This window comes from Mustela lutreola, chromosome X (genome assembly GCF_030435805.1).
Source record: "Mustela lutreola isolate mMusLut2 chromosome X, mMusLut2.pri, whole genome shotgun sequence".
Taxonomy (NCBI): Eukaryota; Metazoa; Chordata; class Mammalia; order Carnivora; family Mustelidae; genus Mustela; species Mustela lutreola.
This window is the reverse complement of record NC_081308.1, coordinates 126,607,064-126,614,738: the sequence shown is the minus strand read 5'-3', so window position 1 is coordinate 126,614,738 and position 7,675 is coordinate 126,607,064. Positions and strand designations below refer to the sequence as shown.

The 7,675-nt window shown below is 34.8% G+C and overlaps 1 pseudogene; it reads left to right on the top strand.

The window, feature by feature from the left end:
• Nucleotides 1-1,489: 1,489 nt before the first annotated feature.
• On the top strand, nucleotides 1,490-1,619 carry LOC131822442 (U4 spliceosomal RNA; annotated as a pseudogene).
• The last annotated feature ends 6,056 nt before the right edge of the window (nucleotides 1,620-7,675 follow it).

Genomic DNA, 7,675 nt, shown 5'->3' with positions numbered 1-7,675 from the left:
AGGAAACTTTTTAAGAATGATTACATCTTCCCTAAACAGGGGGAGTAAGGCAGGAATTTATGGATCTAGGCTCAAGCCCTGGTCCTACCCTTTTCTAGCTGGGTGACTTTGGCAAGTCCCCTCTCAATTTCCTCATCCAGGAAGATGAAGTCATTTGAGCAAATGACCCCTAAGGTCTCTGGTAACTCTAGTATTCTGGATTGTGCATTTTGACTGAACAAATCGTATTAATAACTTGTCAGTTCAGATCAAAACAGAAAACTGTTTTGTAGTTCTTGTAGACATGTTTTTAAAATGTCTTTTGAAGTTTTAAACAAGGAAGTGATAATCCCCAGTCCTGCTTCTAACACGGGTCATTATAAATCAGACATTGGAAAAGGTAACTGTAATGATGTGATTGGTTATTTGATGTTTTCTGGGAATATTAACCACATTGCAGAATTCACATAGTTGTTACAGTTTGTGGGATGTGCTCTGGAGAAATAGGGCTGAGCAAGCATGGGGACTAAAATACATGCGTTTCTACCCACGCTATACTTAGTAGTGGTTCACAGGCCTTAGACATGAGTGTTTGTTCTGTTTACTCAAAGTACATTACCTTCCAGGTCTCCGAGTTCTCATCTGTCACTGGTCACTATGTCTACTCTCTTCTTTAGTTAAAATGTACCAAAGTGAAGTTGTCAAAAGCACTACAGTGCTTTTACAGTAATTTGATTTTCTTCTCTTGAGTTGGAAACATAAGACATATATTAAAGGGAACATGCCAGAATGTTAAGGCAGTATGAGGGACACCATCTGTCACAATATTTTTCTAGTGAATTTTAAGTGAACAAAAGATGAAAAATATGTTTTCTTAGTCCTTGTATCTTCACTGAGGAAATCTATTAAAATGGGACCTTTGCTGATTGCCATTCCCTTGTCTGTCTCCCTAAGTTACCAGCATTTAAATGAGGTTATGAATCATGTAGGAAGGGAAAGGAGCTTTGGAGGAGGAAGGATGTTGGAGAATGATAGAATTCTTTGCCGACTGTTTTAGTTTCCTATTGCTGCTGTAACAAATTGCCATAAAGTTAGTGGTTAAATAACACAAATTTATATTATAGTTCTTTAGGATGAAAATCTGAAATGGGTCTCACTGGGCTTAATTTAAGTGATCACAGTGCTGCATTTTTTTTTTTAGAGGTTCTAGAGAAGAATCTGTTTCCTTCCCTTTGCAGCTTCTAGAGGCCACCTACATTCTTTGGTTCATGGCTCCTTTACCCATCTTCAAAACCAACAAGTTTACATCTAACAGAAAGGAATTGTTTAAATATATAACAGGTGACAAGTAGAGAAGTAGAACCAGAAGAGAATTTGTTAGATGAAGATGAGTGGTGAGTAAGGCTTTATATGTAATAAACTTAGAACAACTTATATCTCATAGGTCCATTTCAAAAGTGGTTGGCCAGGTCAGCATTCATTTTGTTGATTGAAATATAATGGATATGTAAGCTTTGTGCAGTGGCGATATCATAGCCAATGAGGTTTATCCAAGGTGTGATTATTGTTAATTGAAATATAATGGATATGTAACATTGTGTAAGCTTAAGGTGTACAGTATTTTGATTTATACTTACACATTGCAATATGATTACCACTATGATGTTAGTTAATAGCTCTGTCTTGTCACATAGTTGCTATTTGATTTTTGTGGTGAAAACTTGTAAGACCCATTCTCTTAGCAACTTTGAAGTATATAATACAGTATTATTGATTACAGTCACAATGCTGTGCATTAGATGTCCAGAACTTATTCATCTTATAATTGCAAGTTTGTACCCTTTGACCAATATTTCTGCAATTTTCCTGACTCTCAGTCCCTGATAACCAATGTTCTACTTGGTTTCTACAAATCTGACCTTTTTAGATTCCACATATAAGTGAGATCATACAGCATTTGTCTTTCTCTGTCCAGCTTCTTTCACATAGCATAATGCTCTCAAGGTCAATCCGTGTTGCTGCAAATGGAAGGATTCCTTTCTTCTCCATGGATGAATAATATTTCACTGCCTATATATATATATATACCACATCTTCTTTATCTATTCATTCATTGATGGGCACTTAGGTTTTTCCTTGTCTTGGTTATTGTGGATAATGCTGTAGTAAACATGGGAGGGCAGATATCTTTTTTTCTAAGTTTTAACTTTTAATTCCAGTGTAATTAACATACAGTGTTATATTAGTTTCAGGTGTACAATACAGTGATTCAGTACTTCTATACATCCCCTGTGTTTATCACAATAAGAGCAGTCCTTTATCCCCATCACCAGTTTCACCCACCCCCCCACCTGTCCTCCCTTCTGGTAACCATCAGTGTGTTCTCTGTAGTTAAAAGTCCGATTCTTGGTTTATCTCTCTTTTCCTTTGTCTGTTTTGTTTCTTAAATTCCACATATGAGTGAAATCATATGGTATTTGTCTTTCTTCGAACGACTTATTTTGCTTAACATTATACTCTTTAGCTTCATTCATGTTGTTGCAAATGGCAAAATTTCGTTCATTTTAATGGCTGAATAGTATTTAATTGTACACACACACATACACACACCCCATATCTCCTTTACCCATTCATCTATTGATAGACACTTGGACTGCTTCCATATTTTAGCTATTGTAAATAATGCTGCTATAAACAGAGGGATGCATATAGGGGTGCATGCCAGATATATTTTTGATATCCTATTTTCATTTCCTTTGGATATATACCCAGAAGTGGGATTGTTGGATCATATGGTAGATCTATTTTTTTGAGAAACCTCCATACTGTTTTCCATAGTGGCTGTACCAGTTTACATTCCCACCAAAAGTACACAATGGTTTCTTTTTCCTACATCTGTGCAATACTTATTATCTCTTGTCCTCTTGATAGTAGCCATTCAAATATCTGTGGGGTAATATCACATGAGCATTCATTCTTTAGTTTTTCCTGGGCTATGAGTGTAAGTGACTAATAAAATGCTGTTGATCTCATCTTTTCAGAATCAAGTGTCATATGTTTAACCCTAGTGCAGGGTCTCTTCTTCATCAATGGGGTGAAGAGGAGTTAACAAAAAAAGTCTTCAGAGAAATTCAATTTATTTTATGATGGTTTTTCTGAAGCATTGGGGATCATGCATCCTATACAAATGTTACGGAAGTTAAGAATCCTATGCCCAGGGGCGCCTGGGTCGCTCAGTGGGTTAAAGCCTCTGCCTTCAGCTCAGGTCATGATCTCAGGGTCCTAGGATTGAGCCCCGCATCGGGCTCTCTGCTCAGCAGGGAGCCTGCCTCCCCCCCTTCTCTCCCTGCCTTTCTGCCTACTTGTGATCTATCAAATAAATAAATAAAATCTTAAAAAAAAAAAAAAGAATCCTATACCCAGAAAGAATGAGCTGGTGATCAAAACTCATACATTTTAGATAGAATATCAGGGCCTCAAGGGATCCTCTGATGTACCCAGAATGACTGTCCTCATGAGTTTGAGTTTTTTCTATGACATAAAATATTAGGTATCATTTTATTTTTTTGCAAAATTTAAAAAGTGAGTCAGTTTGATTCATTTTCTCTGTGAAATGTACTTCTAGTAGCTTACATCCTAAGATATTTTTGTAACAATCTTACTACGTATATTACTGTACAGGTGGACTCAATGGTAGATATTTAGAAAGAACATTAGATATTTGGGAAGGATAGAGGCCTTGGAGCTCCTGTTATTCAATCAAAAGAATTATGTCTTATTTGTTTTGTGTAGTTGATTGGGTTTTGTCAATAGAGAGACCTGGACTGGAATCTTGATTTCTCTACAGCATATCCTTAGGCAATTTACTTAACATCTTTGAGTTTCAACTTTCTTGTGTAAAATAGAAACAACAACAACAATAATAATACTTCTCTTTTATGGTGTCTGGGTATTAAAATTGTTAATCTATGTTAAGCATCTCCTTTAGTACACAGTATTACCACCACTCTTTTACAGATGTGGAAACAGGTCTTGAAAGATACTTGCTTGAACGTCACAAAGCTAGTAACTTATCAAGGTCATAGAATTGATATGATCTAAGTGAAGTGACAGATGATTCGACACATATTTTAATTAGATTAATCTTCAGAATGTGTGCAATTTTCTACAGTTTCTCTTAGCATATCAGTATTTATCAACAGAATGAAAACTTGGAGCAGAGCAATAGGGACATCATATTTGATGAGAAATAGAGGAACAGTTGTAGCTATAACATCTTGAGAATGCTCAAAGAGCAAAGATGGGGTTAGTGGGAAACCCATTAGGAAATCTGAGTTGAGAACTTGCCTTCTAAGCTTCTGCCATGGTGTTATACCATAGAGGGTTCCTCTGCTGTGATTCAGCTGTGCCTTGGAGGTATGTGATATATTTCAGATGCTGAGAATTTGCATACATTTTCACATTTGAGTCCTATAACTAAAGAGATATATTTATCCCCATTTTACATACATTGAAATTGAGGCTTTCAGATGTTAAAGAACTTGTTCATAATCACCAGCTTTCCAACACGAGTAGGAAAGGCCAACATGCAGTCCAGGACTGGCTGAGTGCTCTTACCTAAATTGGTTGAGGAGTAAGATGATAATTATATAATGATAAGAGTAGCTATTATAATTACCCTGTATTGAGTGTTTACTGTGTGCTAAGCACATTGCTAGCACTCTACGTGAAATAGCTCATATAATCCTCACCAGAATCAGAAGACATAGATGCTATTATTACTCACACAAGGAAGAGGAAATAGGTTCAAGAGGATAAGTCACTTCTTCAGCAAGGATCTCACATCTAGGAAGTAATTTAGCTAGGTTACAAACCCCAAGAATTAAATGTAGGTGAAAACACAGGTGATTTGAACTAGACTAGGAAGAAAATTTTAAAAACTTAAAAATTATTAAAAATAGGGTTTTTTTTTTAGTGATTTAGAACAATGCAAATTTTACCCCCCTTTTAAGATAAACACCTGTAATAAATAAAGCTAAGGAAACTTTACCATCTTAATCTATTTTTGCTAGGAAATGCTATAAGATAATTGGCTATAAATATACTTTATTTTTTAAATCTTTTTGTTATTAAATATAAGACCTACACCCAGAAACATAAAAATACAGAATCACGAATACTTATCAATCAAACATCTATTTAATCAATCAAGTTAATAAAAAGAAACCTGCCACCACCTAGTTGCCCTGAGAGACACTTCTTCTGATATTGTACCTTCTTCCATATATATATTCAGTATTTAAATTTCATGTCTATTAATTTTTTTCTTATTTTGGGGGTCTCTTTATATTCTAGATATGAATACTTTACATGTTGCAAATGTCTTTTTACATTCTACAGATTGTCTGTTGTGTCTTTTGGTGCATGGACATGTGTTTATCCTTTCACTCACTGAAGGGCTTGTGGGTGGTTCCAATTTTTGGATTATTTATTATGTTGCTATAAACATCCATGTACAGGATTTTGTGTGACCAAAACTTTTCATTTCTCAGGAGTGGGATTTCTGGGTGTTGGTCCTATGTAAGTATATATTTAACATTATAAGAGACTGCCCAACATTTTTTTTAGAATGTCTATATCATTTTGCATTCCCACTAGCAATGTAGCAAAGTTTTGGGTTTTCTGCATCCTCACCAGCATTCGCTATTGCCTTTTAAAAATTATTATTAACCATTCTAATATATGTGTGATGGTGTCTCATTGAGGTTTTATCTAACATTTCTCTAAAGATGAATGATGTTGAGCATCTTTTTATGTGCTTATTTGCCATCTGTATATCTTCTTTGGTGAAGGGTCTGATAAACCTTTAAACCTTTGCCCATTTCCCCACTTTTTGTTATTGTTGCATTTTGAGGGTTTTAATACGTATCCTCAATAGAACTTGTCACATATATAACTAACAAATATTTCATTCCAGTCTGTGGTTCATCGTTTTATTCTCTTAGCTGTGTTTCATGCAGAAAAATTGTTTTTTTTTAATGTTGAAAAAGTTCAATTTATCAGTGTTTTCTTTTATGCATCATCCATAAAATAATGATTTCACAAAGATTTTTCTTGGGAATTTTTCCATTTTCCATTTAAGCTGGTAATCCATTTTGAGTTAATTTTTGGACAAGGTGTGAGATAAAGGATGTGGTTCTTTTTTGCATACAGATATCCAATATTTCCTGCAAGACTACCATTTCAACATTGAATTGGTTCTAATTATACTCTCTATTTTGAAATTTCTTTAGTATTTCATCAATATATCTCTGCTTTGTGGCTACTGTTTTGTATTTTTTTATGGTTTTTATAGAAATTACAAGATGCCTACCTAACTTTTTACAGTCTTCTTAGAATTAATATTTTACTACTTTAAGTAAAACGTAAAAGGTTCACAGTTGTATAGATCCCTTTTGTCCTTCCCACTTTATATTAATGTTTTCATGTGTATTACCTTTATATACATTGAAAACTAGACAAAGTCAACTTTTGCTTTCAATAGTTATACACATTTAAAATAATTTAAATGGAGCAAAAGAGTCTCTTATATTTACACAGACTACTCATTTTTGTTGCTATTCCTTCATTCCTGAATTTTCAGGTTTTCCACTGGTATTTCCTTTCAGACTGAAGAAGTCCCTTTAGCTCCAAAGCAGACCTCTTGGTGATAAATACTTAGTTTTCCTTCATCTGAGAATGTTTTTACTTCTCCTTAATTACTGAAAGACATTTTTTCTTGGTTACTGAGTTCTGGGTTAATAGTTTTCTACTCTAAACACTAAGATGGTATTCCACTCTTTCTGGTGAAGATTTTCTCCATTTGAGTCTCTATTCCCCTATCTGTAATGTCACAGTTTTTCTCTGCCTGCCTTTAAAATGTCTTCAGTGTTTGGCAGTTATGAGACTCATCACAGTTATAATGTGTCTCTGCATGGTTTAGTTGAGTTTATCCTACTTTGAGTTAACTGAGCTTCATGAAAATCGATACTTACCTATTCCACCACATTGAGGAGATTTTCAGGCATTGTTTCTTCAAATATTTCTTTTGCACCGATTTCTCTCTCTTCTTATGGAACTCCAATGACATGAGTGCTAGTTCATTTGAGATATTTACAGAGGTTTTTGAGCTTCTGTTTTTTTTTTCTTTAAACTTCTTTTTCAGTTTGAATGATTTCTATTGAAAGAGATAAAAATGATTTCTGTTGAAAGACAGAGATAAAAATTATTGATGATTCCCTCTACATTCTTTGGACTAAAGATTCCATTTTTCTGTTTTTCTTTATTCCTGGTGAGAAAATTGGATTTTCCCATAGTTTAAGCTACAGTTTTACCGAGAGAGAGAGAGAGAAAGAAAGAGAAGAAAAACAAAACAAAACAGAAAAAATAGGATTTTTCTCTTTTCTCCAGTGGCTCCTTTTCTGAGTTTTGTGGCCAGGAAGACAAGGTTGAGCCTGGGACTTGTGCCAGTCTGCACACCAAATTATGAGATCTCTTCTCCAGCTCTAGGCTCCCCTAACATGACTTAGCTCCCCAGGCCCTTTTCCTGATTCTCTGACTGAAAAGACAGACATTCTCTCACATTTTTGGCTACCTCTTCCATGTCTAGGTCAATGACTGAACCATAATTCAAGTCAAAGCCAGAAGATAAAAGAGG